Below are 19,035 nucleotides of genomic sequence, written 5' to 3'. Positions count from 1 at the left end.
TACAAGCACACTTGCTATTTACCTCAGCCTTTACATTATTGTTTACATTATAGCCTACTGTTACTTAGTAGACTTGTGCCAACTTTTGCACTTTTTTGCACAACATGTCAGAAATGTTAAATAAACATTTACTTTCTTTGAAAATCATGTCTATGTATTTTATTTTTGCAAATTAAAAAAAATAAATAATGAAAAACTTAACAACCACATTCGGTATTCGGTATTCGGTATTCGGCCAAGCGTTTGATTATTATTCGGCTTCGGCTTCGGCCACAAATTCTCTATTCGGTGCATCCCTAGTTTTTACTATTAATCTTAAGTAAATATAATTTTTTAAACACACCTAGGAACAGCCAATACGTGTATATTTAAGTAAAACGATGCTGCTTCTTGACAACTTCAGGTTTAAGGGAAACCTATTTTTGTCGTCGCCAGGCACTAAACTTGACCTCGCCTCCGGCAATTGGACAAACGTGTTTGTTGATCCAGGATTTTAGAAGGAATAATTAGACACTTATACATGAAGTTTTGGAAATTGAACATTAATTGTATAAGAACAATACTTACAGAGAGTCTCTGGGGTTCTGCCGGACACGTCACCAGGTTTACTGGATCATGTCGAGAAGAAGCGCACACTCATCCTAAGTCAACAGTATTTATCAAGACACAGGGTGCAGCACAGAGGCGGGTCTTTTTCTTTGAGGGGATTCAGTTATTGGCCAGATGTATATTGTTTCCTCAAAGTGCAGTTTTTTGCAAGCACATCACTTGTAAGGGAAAATTCAACCGACCAGGTGTCCCACTACTGTGGCCTTGGCAAACAGGGAGTTTGCTACAGCGGACGGACACAGCAGATTAGACACAGAGGAGAATTTCATATCTTTTTTCTCACCACGTTTTATGAAGCACCTCTCTGTATTAGTTCTGGCATGTCCTCTCTCTTTCCTGAGCACCTGTGCCTGTTGTGCAAACACTGCGTCTCAGTCACAAAGATAGACATCATTCCAAGAAAATAAACAGTTGTAGAATAAGCTTAATATGGACTATGCAGCTGAAATTGTTTATAGGATACGGGTAAAATATAGTCACAAGATACAGAGAAATATGGATATCTCAACACTATCCTCTCTTCTCCAGCAACTGTATTTCATATAAAATTATTCTGATTAGTACGACAAACGTGGATCACAATGTGACTCAATGCAAAATCAATGTAAACTCAGGAAAACGACGGCCACGTGCAGACGTATGCAGACGATACTCTCTTTTATTTTGATGGATAATGTGAGATTGCATATTTTATAGCTACTTTGCTAAACCTACTTTCTCTTCTTATTTCCATACAACTATTTAGATCTATTTATAGATGGTTTATTCATTTTGTCAATGTGTTTCGGCTGATACAAAAAAGGGGAAATACAAAAGATGTTCCAGCCTAAGTGTTTTATTGATTTTTCATGGAAACAGCAAATCTTACTTCTGCTTGTTGTAATTATTATCAGCATTTGCTTTGTGAATGTTTTTATTTTTTGTCGTAAAGTGTGGCTGTTGCACTGGTACACTATGTACTGAAAACACACCGGACACATGGGGTGTCTGATTCAGGTTATATGACACAGAGAAAGGATAGAGCTATAAAGAAACGAGAAGAGGAAGAATTTGAATAACAACAAAGTACTCTTTCCATGTGCAATAGAGGCCTCAACAGGGACATAAACTCTAATACCATTGTCCCACACAATTTACTGCTAGATAAAAAAAATGACCTAAAACCTGTTTCGTAACCGCCTTTGTCCGCTTGTCTGATAATATCCAATATCAGCAACCTGCAGAACCAGTCTTCTGAAAAGAGGATACACACTGTGTCAAGATAATGAGCTGCTGGTGCAACTCTAAGCCCCCTAATTTAAATAATTGGAGCAATTAGGTTATGTTTGTACAGCAGAGACTGATAGCAACCACACAACATACACACAACTCTCCTCTGGTTGAGGCAGACTAGCTGTTGTGCATCGTGGAGACAGAACACTTGACGATGAGGACAAAGACAGTTGTTCTATGTCTTGCATTTTTTTATCAGGTCCTTATTCTAATAATTGGATTAGGGAACAATTACACTCATCATCGATAACACAGCTAATTATCATCTGAATGAATCCGTTAAATTGTTTGGAAAGACGAATGACAAAACTTTTGAGTCACCGAATGTGTTATCAATTGTCTTGTTTTAATCAAGCAACACTCAGAAACCTACAGCTGGGCCTATATTATATGATATGAGATGATTTCTCTACCCAATTTCTGACAGGCATGATTTACTTTGGAGTTAGAGCAAATTTAGGTGTCGTCAAAGGTCAGGTAACACAGTCGGATGATGATGATGATGGTGGTTGGCTTTCCTCAACCTCTCCTCGTTTGAAGCGTAGACAGGAAACAAACTCTGACTTAATTTGTAACATTAGACAGACTGGTCTGGAGAAGCCGACAGGTCCGTACAGTGACGTGATTGGACGAACATGGAGAGAATATATATTAAGAGTTTTTTCGCTTTCTAGTTCTTTGTATTGGTACATTGAGAGGAAATTAACAAAACATTTTAAGAGTACACAGCGTATACCAAGTTTACCGATATTTCATTTACTCAGAAAAGCTGCAAATCTTCACAACTTGGGAAGCTGAAAAACAGAAAGCGAGGATTTCGTGTGAACGGATGATAAAAATAGACAATTCATTTTCTGTCAAAGTGTGCATCAAAAGACAAATCGATTCTGCTCCACATACTCTGAATCCAATCGTCATATGTCAAGACCTTAAACCGGCTAATTCTCCACATTCAGATACGATTGTGTCTTTATTCATTTGTTTTGTTGCTGTTGTTGCACATGGATGCCGACACAATGGGAGATAATTTTTCTCATTTCCAGCGGAGGTCCTAGTCTCGAAACTGCAGGTGTGTTATTCCTGCAGCTCCTACAAAACATTACATTGATAGAAAGCACCACAGTAAAGCCATAACAGCACCAGGCACTTTGTTTGCTGGTGTATTAAACTGCTGCATAAAGCACCTCCCTTTCTCCACTAATGACTGTGGAAGATATGACCGGGAAACCTTTTAAATCTAAATATGAATGTAGAAAAAAACCTTTTTACACTAACCACAGTCGTTTGGCTCTGTGCTGTGACGTGTTCCCCCAACAATGTGCTATAAAAAATCCAGAAGAAAGACCTTTCTCACACATAATTTGAACTGTTAAATATAAAAATGGATTGAAGAACCAGCTTTAGGATGAATCACTTCTGTTTTAATCAGCGAAAGTGGTGCAATAACGAGCTTAACATATGAAAATGTGAAGGGCTGTTACAATTACATTTATTAACACAGGCACAATTCATTTTATTGAATAATTAGATCTGATGTATACTCAAGGATGTGCCGTTCCCCGTTAACTTGTTAAAAATGCAATCAAAGTCATAAGATCTGATAACGTTCTTTCGTGAAAGGAAATTAGAGATGGCGGGTCATTGTTTAAAGTCAGCCATGCTCTGTGTGGTTTATAGCTCGTATCTTATGAGGTGATTTCCATTATTCCGAGGCAATTTTCCCTCTGTTAATCTCCCAGATATGTGTTTTCCCTCCCTGCAGGCATTTGTACTTGCACCAGACATTAACGATTGACCCGTTTGCGACTTTGTACATTCTTCATCTTTTTCTCTCTTCTTCAAATTTTTATTGCTGCCTGTGCGGAGGCATTAATTGGCTCTGAATCTCCCATCGACTCAGAGATGAACAGCATGTTACGGAGCCAAACAACCATTCAAACACACGTCTATGGTTAAACTTGAGTTTCCAAATAACCCTCACCCGTATCTGCATGTGTTTGGACTTTGGGGAGGAGCCAGAAGACCCTGAGGGAACACATGAAGAACGCGAGGAGAATCCATATCTCGTCTTATTCTTCTACATCTGATACAGACGTCAAATTGGACTGCTCTTCTAACTCATTCAAATCTGATGGTTAAAGTTCAAACATGTTCTCTCATATAATCAAACGCACACTCTCCTGTACATTTCAATACCCTTAAGTCTTCACTGAATAAATAACATGAATCTGGACAGACATGGAGGTTCATTGCATCTTGATGTGTTGGCCGAGGTAATTCAACTGCGAGGGGGCAATTCGTTTTTCTTTCATTCTTATTTCTTTTACTGTCTTGTTTACCCTATTGATAACCAAACATATCGCTTCTATAACGGCCTGGTTCAAACTTAAATAATGCAGGAGAAGTATAAACTGCTGCCGAGGAAGGATGTGGGCAAAGAGATGCTCAGATTCTGTTTACATCGACCAAGGCCAACTCTCCGCATCTGAAGCATATTCACTCTGTAGAAGAAAGCCTCAGAGCTCTTAGCTTCAGGGACAGGACTCATAGCCAGAGGCCAAGGCAGCATAACACAGTCTAAAGTAAGATGATAGACCCTTCTCGACTTCTCCGCTCTGTGTCAATCACTCCGACTGCAATCTTTAACCCAACATAGGAATCTCCGGAGAGCATGTGGGCAAGTTGTTAGCACAGAGTAGACTAATAGTGCTACCATGATGTTGAGTTCACCGCTGAGATACTAAATGAATTTCAATTCTTTGGTTTGATGGCTCTCACCTGAATCCAGACAACAACAGGTATCTTGTGACTGTGGCTCATGAGGTTCCTTCTAGAGAATCGTAAAACGTAAGAGTTAAGTAGAAATAAATACGTCAATTTCAGGATTAAATCATCTTTCGAGTTGCAGGGAAATCACATTTACAACACCGAGCGACTGACTGGTATGAAAAAGTTATGCAAGACATAAAGGTTAAATGCTGTTTTCTGAAACCCGCTTTAAAACTAATGAAAACTTTATCGTAATAGTAAAAATTCTAAATAAAGGTAGATACTGCTGCTGCACAATTATCTCCACAACAGCTAAATGGTCTTTAAAGCACAGTGTCAGCCTGCTGCTGCACTGAGGCCACACAACACAGACAAAGAGTCAAGGTTGCGATCTTTTGTGTTCATAGGTCTTATGTGAATTCCCTCCTGAAGAGGAATAACAATATTTTCCAAGTCGAACGTATAAAGTAGTAGTTTACGTTGGTCTTAATGTTACATTCTGAAAGTAGAACTACAAACACGGATTCAACATTTACCTTTCAGACTGTAACATTTCAAGGGCTATTGTGTAGAGACGTCGATGTTCCCTCGCAGACGAATCCCTGTTACTTTGCCTTGGCCATGACTTTTCATCTGTAGCATTGCTGAGAAGGCTTAAGAACAATCCATGGCTTTACTATAGGAAACTCAAATTGGCTGCACCACTGAGGAGGTGCGTCGGGAGTTTCAGGAGAAGTGTCTTCTTTGGCGGAGAGGAGTTCCATTAACCACAGAATTTGGGCTTTTTAACTTTGCAGACCTTTAAGATACACAAAAGACCAAATGCCAGAGGAAGGAAAAACTGTTCACTCATAATAGAATGATGACAATGGAACGAAGGTCCAAAAACAAGAGATAGAGCAAAGGATTTTAACCATTTCTCCAGGAACGAATAGCTCTCACACCATTAGCCAGACAACCACTTGCCTTAGCTTTACTTTACTGGAGATCATTGGCTTACCCTGCCAACACGAGTCAGTTCAGAATTCATTAGAAAACAATTGACAGGTTAGCATTCATCTGAACACAGCACAGTTGCTGCTGACAATACACCGCTGAGCTGACAAAGCATCTGGTGACTGAGCCGAGGATAAACTACTTTCATTTAGCGAATAGCACGACTCTGGTGTTTGCCTCCAGGGCAAGATTTAATGTTTTGCGCCACACTAGTGAGAGAAATCTTAGAATGTCAAAAATTGCTCTTTCATTTTTACATAAACCAGCGAGGCCTAGTGTTGTGTAACATCACATGCATCCTCCCGGGGCGGCTGGAGTTAATTTCTGTCTGAAAGGCTGACTGCTCATACAGATTATCCTGAGAGACTAAACACTGGCCTGTCAATTTGAGCTGCATCGCGGAAGACACACTCACAGAACCTCGATGAAAAACACTGACCATCTGACTTTCAACCGCTGTGCTCCAAGAGAAATCGGCATAATTCAAACACTATGCACAATAACAACAAAGCAGGAATGTCAATAGTCATGCAGCTCAGCTCAGGGCTGCAAATGAACAAAAGCATGATGTCGATAGTGGAGAAAAGAACGTGTACCGTCTTGTTCGATGGTTGATGATTTGGCGGATGTGACTGCTAGGTGGGTTGTTTCTATCCCTATCCTTTATTACTGGAATAGCTGGAAGTAAAAAATTTTGTACATCCGCTCACGTTTGCCCTTTACGCAAAAAGAACGTGGAAAGAAATTCCCCACTTCCGACTTATTCGCAACAACAGGGAAATTGCTATTCAAACATTCAGGTAGAGCATGCAGGAGACAGGACAACATGTACAAGGCGTCCTCCACATGTATGGCTCTCATTTTGTATCTTGAGATATTTGCATTCTTCCTGTTTTCATGTTAGTTCCGTGTGGGAAACATCATCAACACACGCTCTTGCCCGCTGTGGATTTTACACAAGGGTTTTTACTGTATTCTCCAAAGTACTGGCAGGAAGAAAAAAATGTATAATAAATTGGAAGATCGTTATTATCACACGTAAATGTTTTAATATGCACAGATTTCACAAACTGGGATCAAGTGAACATAAATAAATCACATGTTTACGTGTGAAAAATTTAAAATTGAAGTTTAAATAAAGCATCACAGTGAAGGCACAATTTCAACTCCATCCTGCCACTTCTCCATATGCTCTTCATACATAACGGATCTACTGGGTGATCTCCTTATCCCCCTTCAGACTGGAACCAGCTTTTGTGGTGTTCTGCTTTCACACTTGAGACGAAGCACAAAGTCCGACCAAGGTTTTTTTTTTAATGCATAAAGCCGTTAAGACCCAAAGTTTATTTGATGTGTGATTTACTGTGTACATTCTGTCGGGTTTTGCTTTTCAGGAGCTGGTCAGGCTGTTGGATCATCTCTTTAAACTCTTGCTGTTTGCAGAGCACCTATCTCTGTCTCCTCCATTCCATTATCCCCCCGTCTCTCTCTCTAGACCGATAAGAAGCATCAGCAGGTGGATGTCTTATGATGCGTGATAGCATATAATACCACTGGAGCCCTCTCCACACAGGTGTGTTACTGCGCCAAGAGAAAAGATCCTCACTCTTCGTTCAACGAAAAAGACAAGCGCAGTTATTTCTGTTCTCACTGTCAGGATCGCTTATATTCTGAAGGCTGTGGTTGTTGTTTATTTATTGTTCTGGCAGCAGAATACTGTCAGTCTGAATTGTTTTGACAGATTGCACAGCAGATTGGAATTATGGATTCATTTCTTAAAAACAGAGCAACCCTGGAGGCTTTGAGCCTAATTGACTTTTCCAATTATTGCTGTCAAAAGAGCTAGCTGTGCCTTAAATAATGAAAATTACTCAAATATAAGTGTTAAATAGCATTACATTATGTGAGGTTGAAGATTAAGAGTTATTTTATAGGCACATTAAATGTAGACATTGTTTTAGATGGCAACCATGGGAGTGCATATCTCTGCCCAGAACAAACAGCTCCCTTAAATTCAATCAAGTTGCACCAAATAATACACCCTCATAGATATCAGTTCCAAACATATGCCTGTTTTTTCGTCAAGATCCAGGAAATATTCCCTCGGAAATTGGTGAAAATATCAAAATTGCCCCGTTGAGAGAGTGAGAGAGAATTCATGTCCCTTTGTTTGGATCCTTATCAAAATGTAATGAACTCTCTCCTGGTCCATGTTGTACCAGCTACATGCAAGCAGCTTGTACAAAATCCTGCTGACAAATACACCAACCAACCAACAAATCATAATACAAAAAAAAATGGTTGTGTGTTATGCTCAGTGAAGCCATCTAGGACCCAGTCAGAGTTTACAAACAGGTACGTTCATTTAAACAACTGCTGATGAGTCCTTTGTCAATGGAACGGGACAGGCAGCAGAGCCAGCTGAGAGGTAATAGTGTGTCAGGCTGAGGATGAGAGCTTTAGGCACAAGAGTCAAAAAGTAGCTGAGCGTAGCAGGTAAACCAGGTAATCCAGGGAAGGCAATTGTGTGGATAGGGAGGACCGGGTCTGTATACTGCTCGTTAAAAGTTCTAGGAAAACTTTTAATGATATGCCAACATGGATGAGATGCCTTAAATGACTCAGATATAATAATCGTTTACTAAATGGACAGTGGTCATAAGTGTGGCCTAAGATTTAGGAGGAAAGAACGAAGCAGAGCTGTTCAGAGACCAGTTCCGTGTACATGCAAAGTTAATGGTGAGAATACAAATGAGACTATTTGTTTCAGGAAAACATGAAACCTAAGGCTCGTACAGAGAAAGTAAAGGTTGCCAAGTTCTTATCATTCTTCTCACATGGCTGCTAACCTCTGCAGAGCTATTATGCCCTTTAATGACTGTTTCTAAGAAGTATTAATTTTAGGGCAGATGTCGTCTCCCTCTTTCTCACTAATGTAGTCATGCAAAGAGCTTTTCCCTGGAAACAGACATTAGATTAAGTCCAGTCTCATGAGGACTTTGGAAAGAACGGCACATCGCTTTTCCAATTACTAAATTAGTTGTTGTCCTCTTTCTGCGAGTCTGTCATCCTAGCTAGTTTCCGCAAATGTTTGCTGTTGAAATACTTTGTACCTTGGTCATGCAGCTAGTGTCACTGACACACTCTGTTACTCAGTCCTGACAAATTGTACTTGAAGTATTACAAGGTAAAAGCACTCAGATGAGACGATGACAAAGTTTAGCACTTATTTTTGCCTCTGTACATTAGCCTGTTGGTTTGGTTGAGTTTGTTTGTCTGTGTGTTAGTTTGCGAGTTTGTTCGATTTTTGGTTTGTTTGTCATCAGTATAACGGAAATACTATTAAACAGAATTCCGTGGAACTTGACAAAAAGGATGAAACACAGGCCAAGAAAGACTCCATTACATTTTGCGGCAGACCCAGACAAAAGGGGCATGATTACGATTTTATTTCACTTTCTTTAACATTTATGTTTTTTGACTTTTCTCCAAATTTCTGATGGAATAATTCACGGAGCTTGAACAAATTATCATGCGCATTCATGATTCTGACATCTATGAGCCTCAGCAATTTGGAGCCTGATTGAATTGGAATGGAAACTGACTGGCTTTGTGAAGCTGACTGCCATTCTGCTTCAGTCTATATATTTATAACCCAGTCATTTGCACGAGTCTCGAAACTGCATTTAAATACAGTTCCTGAGTAAATGTGGAAAGTTATATTCCACCATTGATCATCAAGGTTGAATTGTCATTGTATCCGTACTTTTTCCTCTTTGGACAAAGTCACAAAACTACATCCTTTCTTTCTGATGGACAAGAATCATCATTCTCACGTAAAAATATGTTGTTTTGTGGTATTTGATGCAAGAAACAGGTGCTTTTGTTTCTCTTGACATGACAGATTTGCAGAAGTATAGGTCACGGTTGAAATAAGGTGAACTTTAAGTGTTGAGACGGCTGCAAGACACTAACGTTTATTGTTTTTTGGGCATTTGCTTGAAAAAAAGAGAGAGGTGCTTTTCTTTAACTTGACATAACATTGTCAAATCCCAGGATTTCACTGCCAGAGGAACAAGCTTTCGAGAATTTATGTTCTCGACTTATTCTCGATTTATTATGTCTTCAGACTTTCATTGGAAGTAAATGTGAGATGGAGAAAATGTTTGCTGAGGCTGGTGATAAAGTGATGGCACCTTAAGGGATGATTTGTTAAATTCTCGAATAACAACTTATTCCAAAATGTTGAAATATGTGTGATGTCATGGAGTTAAAAGGATGCTGACTCTACAAATCTGAGTGTTGCCTAACTGGGAATCTTGAAGACACTATTTACTTTATATCTCCATCTTATCATTTGGCAGACATTTATCTCAAGGGTCTAATAAGTGAGAAACAACACTCAAACTTCAGTGGAGACTTTGGAGTAAGCACCTAGTACCAAAGTGATTCCTAAAGTTAGAGTGGGACGCCCCTGCTCTGAGCATGTGGTAGCTCCTTCCGCCATCTGGAACCACAAACGAGATGGCCTTGTGTCGAGGGACGGCCAAAACAGATGACGTCCTTCGAGGACAGCAGGGGCCGAGAGGAAGAATAAGTCTGTATGATTGAGTTCAAATAGATGGTGCCGATCCAGGACTCACGCTGTGGACAAGCATAGGGGACTTGACTTTCATATCAGGGCAGCCCTGGCTTGCCAGTGGATGTCAATGAGCACCAGACTGACGTGGCCTTTTTATGCTGATTGAAAAGCAGTGCAGCTGAGTTCTGGAAGGACATCACTGTGCATGCTGATTGACCCGCTGGACAGGCACTGCTATGTAGTCCAGGAGGAAAATAAACATGTTGACAAGTTTTGTGTGGCATTCTGAATCTGGTAAGGCCTCCTGTATTAACTTAGCCAGATGCACAACACAGTGACTTTTTGACATTTGAATGTTGAGCACATCAATTTGGAGTTGGGTGTTGTTTTGTTGCATTTAAATCAGCACCCAAGACCGTATTCACATTTTCCTCTCATTCCTCCCAGGCCCAAACTATCTTGGGGTTCATGGTATTTCTGTGACGACACCATGCAGCGGCGAGATGTCCTATGCGAGAGAATCCACGCTTCAACTCATACGAGCAGCTGCCAAGCGGCATTACAACTTCCCCGTACTTGTCCAACTGTAGATCTCTCGCTAGGCAACAGCAATAAGGGCGGCACCAGCTGGTGAGGCTGATAACAGAAAATCTCTGTGGACCGTTTTTGTTTCCGTTCAGCCATCGCGATCTACCTGGCTCTCAAAGATCTCCTCCCCTCGTGAGCCGAAGGATGCAGCCCCTGAACGGGACACAGGTTTAATCCATTCAAGTGTTGGGATGTCTAATAAAGAAGATGAATTCTCATTTGGGCCTTTTGGCATGCCTTAAAAACATGGCCGACTTTGTAAATCAAGGCCTCTTTTAGCTTTGACATCACTTCACTTGTAATCATTATGATTCAATTGGCTGGCTTTAAAAACAATTCTACAAGTACTTCAGACCCAAAGGCCAGTGGAGGGGCTGGATTTGAAGTGTGTCCTTGGTTAGGAATCTCTGGAGGATGCTCATCAGGGGAAAGGACAGCATGAGAGATGGGGAGAGAAGTATAAACAGGACCATTTCAATGAAACCTCACTCAGCAGCAGATTTAGCAAAAAGCTTGACGTCCTGTGGTGTCATGCAAAAAAAGTCTGTATTTCACCCATTAAATAAATGAAGGAGAACAAAGCGGTGCCCTCCCCTGAGGGAAAAAATTAACTGCTGTATATGAGTATGCTTAACGTGTTGTAAACTTACTAAAGTCATAATAAAGTCAAAATTAAAAAGCTTGGAGGGGTAGGACATTCGATTTTTTGAATTCGGAGTCTGAGCACATCAGTAATTGCATTGTTCCTATAGACTGCACCTTTTTTAAGTTTAACCCAGAGGTGATTTACAAAAAGAGAATTTTCAGGCTTTATACTTTTCCCTAAAATGAAATTCCTGTAAGGGGAGCAGAAGTTCTCATCCCAGGAAGATACACTTATTTTGACTCAAAAGAAAAAACATTCGTGTTGATATACAGTAGAATGAGCACTACATACATTTGCAAATGCAGCTTTGCAGTAGCTGCAAGGAGGGATAAAGAGATTGACACCCTCTCTTGCTCAGTGCTGCTCGGGCATAGGTGCATTTCCCCACACTTGAAGGTAAATCCATCATGTGTTGTTATCTCTGCCACTATTTCACAGTATTTTGTATGAGGTGTGAATCCTCGAGCTCTGTGGGAGATATTCTCCCGCTAAGACTCGATATGTTGCCACAAGCTCCTTTTTGAACCTCTGCCACACATTATCTTTCCTTCGCAGAGGATACACTTTACATTTTCATTGTTACCACATTTAAAATGTTTCTACTAAAAGGTATCGGCAGACTTTTAGTTGTCGGCCAACTAAATTGACCCAGTTTTGAACCAGTGTCCACTTATGTGTCACTGTGATCATCCAGCCGATCATGGGTTTTGACACTGTGGGCCACGGTGAAATCAAACTAAGAGGACCAACTGGATATTTATGCATCATGGTTGAATAATGACATCCTTGGTAAGTTTGATTTGTGACGCACCTTGCGGCCGTAGGGTTGTGGTAACTTGATTGCCTCCATAAGCCGTGTTTCACACCCACTGCTGCAGCTACAACCTGAGACGGTTCTGATAAGTGGCTAAATAGTTACGACTAAATTCCTGTTGTTTCCAGAACACTAACACGCACGCCCCCTCTTTCACCTCATGCAGCGTCCTCGTGTCGCTTTCTAAACATTGCTTTAAGGCAGACCTTGAAAAAAAAAAAGTCGGTCTGTCCTTTCATGATCATTTAAGAAATTGAGAAAATGTCAAAGTGAAAAGAACTAGTGGAAAAACTCAGGGATGTGACTGCAACTGGCAAAAACATGACGTGAATCCAGGTCATGGTAATTTAAGATATCAAGCTGCGCCCTGAATAGCCATGTTCTACCATTTAATCACCAAGTGAAGGAGGGCACAATTTCCCACAGTCATCACTCTATCCTTGACTCAGTGCATATGTAAAACACAAAAACACATTTCCATTTTACAGCTTTAATCATCTCTGCCATTGAGGTTATGTTCTCACCCCGTCTGTTTCTTTGTTGGTTTAATAGTTTAGCAAGATTAGACAAAAACAACACAACAGACTCCCTTGGAAATTGGTGGGAGGATTCAGTGTGGGTCAGGGAAGGAGTCAGACAATTTCAGTGCGGACTATGATCAGAGGACGGAGTCAACACAACGACCTTGATGGAGGTAAACGTGAGGAGGAAGCTCGTAACATGCAGTTTAGAGAAAGATAATTCACATGTGAAATATAACATCCTGTCAAAGACCTAAGATACAAGGAAATGTATTAAATGGTGTAACAGGATCTCCCTTGTCACCGTGGGTTAGTTGTCAGGAAACAGTGGGGACGCAGGTAAGTGTGTCTCAGTAGCTTCTTTTATTTCTTCAGACACCCATACAAAACATAAATCAAACTTCTCATTCGCTTTGCAGCATATCGTTCGTTCTCCGGGCGTGCACTGGCTCCTCTCGTGCCCGTCCCGAGCCCCAGCTCGCTACTGCTGATAAGGGGAGAGAGTAATTCGTGGAACTGGAACACCTGAGCACAATTAGACTCTCTCCCAGGCACCGATCCCAGCACCCCATCTCCACTCCCTCCCTCCTGTAGCCGACGCTGACCATCCCCCACTACCACATACCTCCACCGCCCGACTTAGGCCGGGGAGCCGTCCGGCCTAACCTACTCCCCCCCCCACTCTGAACGGGAGAGGAAGTCGGCCACAACCATCTGTGCACCTGGCCTATGGATCACCTTGAATTTGAAGGGTTGTAAGGCCAAATACCAGCGAGTGATCCGCACGTTGGCATCTTTCATGCGGTGGAGCCACTGGAGCGGATCATGGTCCGAATAGAGGGTGAAAGAGCGTCCCAGAAGGTAATATCGAAGGGTGTCGACCGCCCAACGGATTGCCAGGCACTCTTTTTCTATTGTGCTGTATCTGGCCTCTCTCTCTGACAGTTTACGGCTGATGTACAGCACCGGGCGGTCCACTCCCCTCACCTGCTGAGACAAAACCGCCACCAGCCCCCTGTTCGACGCGTCAGTCTGCAAGAGAAAGGGCAGATAAAAGTTAGGCGTATGGAGAAGTGGTTCCCCGCAGAGGAACTGTTTTACCCTCTCGAATGCCTGTTGGCACTGCTCCGACCACTGGACCGGATCTGAGGCACCTTTTCGGGTCAGATCGGTCAGTGGGCTGGTCAGGTCAGCGAATGCGGGGATGAACCGCCTGTAGTACCCCGCCAGACCCAAGAACCGTCTCACCTCTTTTTTGGACTTGGGCCGCGGGCAGGCTGCGATAGCTGCCGTTTTATCCACCTGAGGGCGCACCTGCCCGCCGCCCAAGTGGTACCCCAGATACCGAACCTCCCTCCGTCCAACTGCACACTTCTTCGGGTTGGCTGTGAGTCCGGCCTGCCTCAGGGACTCCAGCACTGCGGCCACCCGCTGCACATGCTCCGCCCAGGTGTCACTGTGAATGATGACATCATCCAGGTAGGCGGCGGCATATGCAGCGTGCGGACGCAGCACCCCGTCCATGAGGCGTTGGAAAGTGGCCGGAGCCCCAAACAACCCGAACGGCAGTGTGACAAATTGGTACAACCCATACGGACTCGCAAAGGCCGTTTTCTCCTTAGACTCTGGAGATAGGGGAATTTGCCAGTAGCCCTTGGTCAGATCCAGTGTGGAGAAAAAACATGCAGTGCCTAGCCGATCCAGGAGCTCGTCGACCCGGGGCATTGGATATGCATCAAACCGTGAGACATCGTTCACCTTGCGGTAGTCCACGCAGAACCGTACAGACCCGGGCTGCACCAGGCGCTGTTAGACTCTTCTATTACCCCCATCTTGAGCATGGCTGCCAATTCTTCCTGAACAATTTTTCTTTTACGTTCAGGAAGCCTATAGGGTCGTGAACGCACACTCACCCCAGGGGAAGTCTCAACGTGATGTTGTATGAGCTTTGTGCGGCCTGGCAAGGGGGAAAACACGTCAGCAAAATGCTGCTGCAACATGGCAATCTCTGCTCTCTGGGCCGGGGAGAGATGGTCATCACAAGGGAGCGAGGCCGGATTGATAGAATTTGGTACCTCAGGTCCCAACTCATCTCTTTCACTCACCAGCGACACCTGAGAAACAGGCTCTGCCTCTCTCCACGCTTTAAGGAGGTTGAGGTGGTATATCTGTGTGGCTCCACCCCTGTCAGAACGCACAACCTCGTAATCGACATCCCCCACCCGCCGTGTGACCACAAAGGGCCCTTGCCACTTGGCGAGTAATTTAGAGCTAGAAGAGGGAAGTAATACAAGTACTTTACCGGTGTAAATTGTCTAAGCTTGGCTCCTCTGTTGTACAGGCGCTGTTGACGTGCCTGGGCCTGGAGCAAATTCTCCCGTGATAACCGCCCCAGTGTGTGGAGTTTCGCTCTCAAGTCCAGGACATACTGAATTTCGTTCTTACTGGGGCTTGGACCTTCCTCCCAGTTTTCTCTAAGTAGGTCCAGTATGCCCCGTTGTTTTCTGCCAAACAAAAGTTCAAAGGGAGAAAATCCCATGGAGGCCTGGGGTACCTCCCGCACTGCAAACAACAGAGGATCAAGCCATTTAGCCCAATTGCGCTCGTCTTCGTGAATGAACTTACGGATCATGGATTTCAATGTCTTATTCAGGCGCTCGACCAGCCCATCAGTCTGTGGGTGGTACACACTGGTCCGAATAGATTTGACTCCCAGTAATCCGTAGAGTTCTTTAAGTGTTCGTGACATAAACGAGGTGCCTTGGTCAGTCAGGATCTCTTTTGGGATCCCGACTCGGGAGATGACCTGAAACAGTGCCTGCGCCACACTCTTTGCAGAGATGGTGCGCAGCGGCACTGCCTCTGGATATCGCGTTGCGTAATCCACCAGGACCAACACAAAGCGATACCCACGTGCAGACGGGTGAAATGGCCCGATGAGGTCCATACCAATGCGCTCAAATGGAATCTCCATTAATGGTAGCGGGCGCAATGGCGCTCTCGGGATGGCTGGTTGGTTCACCAGTTGCGCACCTCCCCGCGAATGCCAGGCCAATAGAATCGGGTCATTATCCGGCTTAGTGTTTTATCATACCCCAGGTGACCAGCCATTGGGTTAAAATGAGCCGCCTGGAAAACCATTTCCCGACGGCTTTTAGGCACCAACAACTGGGTGGTTTCTCCTCCTAATTGAGTGTCACGACTCACTCGGTATAGCCTGTCCCTGATCAATGAAAAATATGTGAACATCTGCGCAGCGTCCGGGCGCACCATGTGACCATCAATTTGTATCACCTGATCAAAGGCTGAGCGTAGAGTGTCATCACGAGACTGTTCGAGTGGAAAATCTTCCATGGAGTGAAATTCAGGAACCAGCGGCGCCTCCTGTGGAGTCACTGCTAGTTCCTCCCCCCTGTCTGCAGTGTCGGACAATCTCACGTCACCTCGGCGCGCAGCGCACACGTCATATGTCCCTGTCTGTCGTGAGCGCACCCCCACACATTGCCCCACTACAGAATGAAACCCCGGCCAATCAGTCCCCAGGATTAGGGGGTGCGTCAGGTGGGAGCTAACCGCGACCTTTATTCTATTCTTTTTCCCCTGGTGTCTAATTTCCACTGTCACCATCGGGTATCTGTGAATATCCCCATGCACACACCTAATATCTACCCAACAAGCCTCCACCAAAGCCCCGGGTCGAACCAGGTTCTGGTGGATCATGGACTGCATGCAGCCTGAGTCCACCATAGCCTGATGTACAGCCCCCTGAATTCTTACCGGGATGCTGTATGTCGCTCCCGGACCGGGGGAGGGTGTTGCAGGGCCGTCAACCCGGATCACTTGCCCCACCTCCATGAGGGGGCACGCCTCCCGGAAGTGTCCGAGCTGTCCGCACCTCCAACACTCCTGCCCCGGCATCCCAGGCGCCCCCTGCGGGTTGGGAGCGGTGCCTGTAGCGGCTGGGACCTGCGGGTGACAGAACCGAGACAAAACAGGGTTAACACAGGGATCAGGTGGGCCCCGCCCCGGGTTATGGGGCTGAGGAGGGCCCCTTCGCCAAGGGGCTGGGGTCGGTCGGGTCCGGGTGGGGGAGCGGTTGCCTCCGCCCTGGCCGTCAGGATGTACGGCGAGGTGGTCCTCCGCGAGAGTGACGGCCGCTTCCAGCGTCGCTGGTCGGTGATATCGCACCCACGCCGAGGTCCGGTCCGGTAGCCCCCACACGAACTGTTCCAGGACCACCTTCCCCAGCATCGTGTCCTCCGCTGAGGAGCCCCCGGGCTGCAGCCACCGTGTAGCCGCATCACGCAGCTGTTGCGCGTAGGCGAACGGCCGGTCCTCCCCCAGCCTGGCGTCCCGGAGCCTCCGGCGATGGTCCTCCGGCGTCAGCCCCAGCCGGTCCAGCACTGCCCTCCTGATGTGCCGGTAGTCGGCTCTCGCTGCCGGCGGCAGCCCCAGCGCTGCCGTCTGTGCCTCCCCCGACAGCAGTGGAAGGAGCCGCACTGCCCACTCCTCCGCCGGCCACTCACACGCCTCCGCCGTCGACTCAAACATTTCCATAAAGGACTGCGGGTCGTCCGCCTCCGACATCTTATGGAGGGTTATACCCGCCACCGGGGAGCGGGCCGCGGGGGACGGCGCTACGGTCGACTGGGAGAAGATATGCTCCATCTGGCTCTGGAGCATCCCCAGGAACTGCAGATTAAATACGGCCTGCTCTCGCTGCATGGCCGCGACGCCCTCCATCATCTGGTCGAGCGCCACGGCCGGCTGTGTCGGGTTCTGGTCCCTCTCCTGTTCAATGACGATCCGGTTGGGCTCCAGTGTAACAGGATCTCCCTTGTCACCGTGGGTTAGTTGTCAGGAAACAGTGGGGACGACGCAGGTAAGTGTGTCTCAGTAGCTTCTTTTATTTCTTCAGACACCCATACAAAACATAAATCAAACTTCTCATTAGCTTTGCAGCGTATCGTTCGTTCTCCGGGCGTGCACTGGCTCCTCTCGTGCCCGTCCCGAGCCCCAGCTCGCTACTGCTGATAAGGGGAGAGAGTCATTCATGGAACTGGAACACCAGAGCACAATTAGACTCTCTCCCAGGCACCGATCCCAGCACCCCATCTCCACTCCCTCCCTCCTGTAGCCGACGCTGACCATCCCCCACTACCACAAATGGTTTTTGCTTAATCCTTCTGATGACCAACTGGGTGACCAACCGACAAAGACTGTCATTCAAAACCCGGTTTCCCAACCTTTCCTTGAATTGGATGAGTCATGTAATTAATTTTTTTGCACAGGAGTAATAAATGATACATGATACATCTATTGTATCTTCAGCTCGGTTTTTCATGCAGCAAACTCGCCTGAGCTGTCACTTGTCTCTGCTGGATTTGTGAAACTGCACTGGACTTTTTTTTTTTTATCTAGCAATCCATATGATAGAATGACGGATGTGAAACAATTGCTTAGATCGTGTTTGCCTTGTGTGGTATGATTTAACTGCCTGACCTTAAAATGTCCCTGCAAATGCTGTAGCTGCAATCCTCTCATTAATTGTTAACTTCACAGCGAGACTGATGCAAAGCCGAGATTTGCATTCACCGCTGTCAAGAACGTCTTCTCCGCCATGTCTCTTCACCTCCCCCTGGACGTCTCTTTCCACCAGCTGTCACACTGTGGTTCTGACCCCGGGTCATTATACCTGAAGCCTGTCCACTGCCTGCCCAGTTCCTCCTCATTTGAGGCATCTCCTGTTTAGACAGAGGACATCCACCAATCACTTTCTAACAGGTTGTCTATACACCAATCATTCAATTCCCATGATTGCATCTGTCCTGATGATTTTCCACCTTGCTTCTCCTCCACATGTTTTTCTCAATTCAGACAGTAAGCTGCCTCAAATTTTATATTTCAGAAAACCACTTTCGGGGCATTTTATTGGCTGAGAACATCAATTCTAAGGTTCCTGTATTTATGGTAAATTGTTCATGTTACAAATACATAAAAGAAAAGTTGTTAAGGATTCCTGGTTTAGTTTCCGAATGGAATTTTTTTCCGGCTCTAATATTTGGTTGACTAATGAAAAGCTTTACACTTTTAAGACTCTAAGGTTGACAATACACAAATATGTGCTTTTACAGATCAGGATTAGTTTGTATTTAAGATACAAAGCTGCAGCCTGCAGCTGGTTAGTTCAGGTCCAAAGAAAACCTTCATGCACCTATAAAAGCACCAATTTGAGTTT

Source organism: Pleuronectes platessa, chromosome 8 (genome assembly GCF_947347685.1).
Source record: "Pleuronectes platessa chromosome 8, fPlePla1.1, whole genome shotgun sequence".
In the NCBI taxonomy this organism is placed as follows: domain Eukaryota; kingdom Metazoa; phylum Chordata; class Actinopteri; order Pleuronectiformes; family Pleuronectidae; genus Pleuronectes; species Pleuronectes platessa.
Note: the sequence above shows the minus strand (reverse complement) of the source record.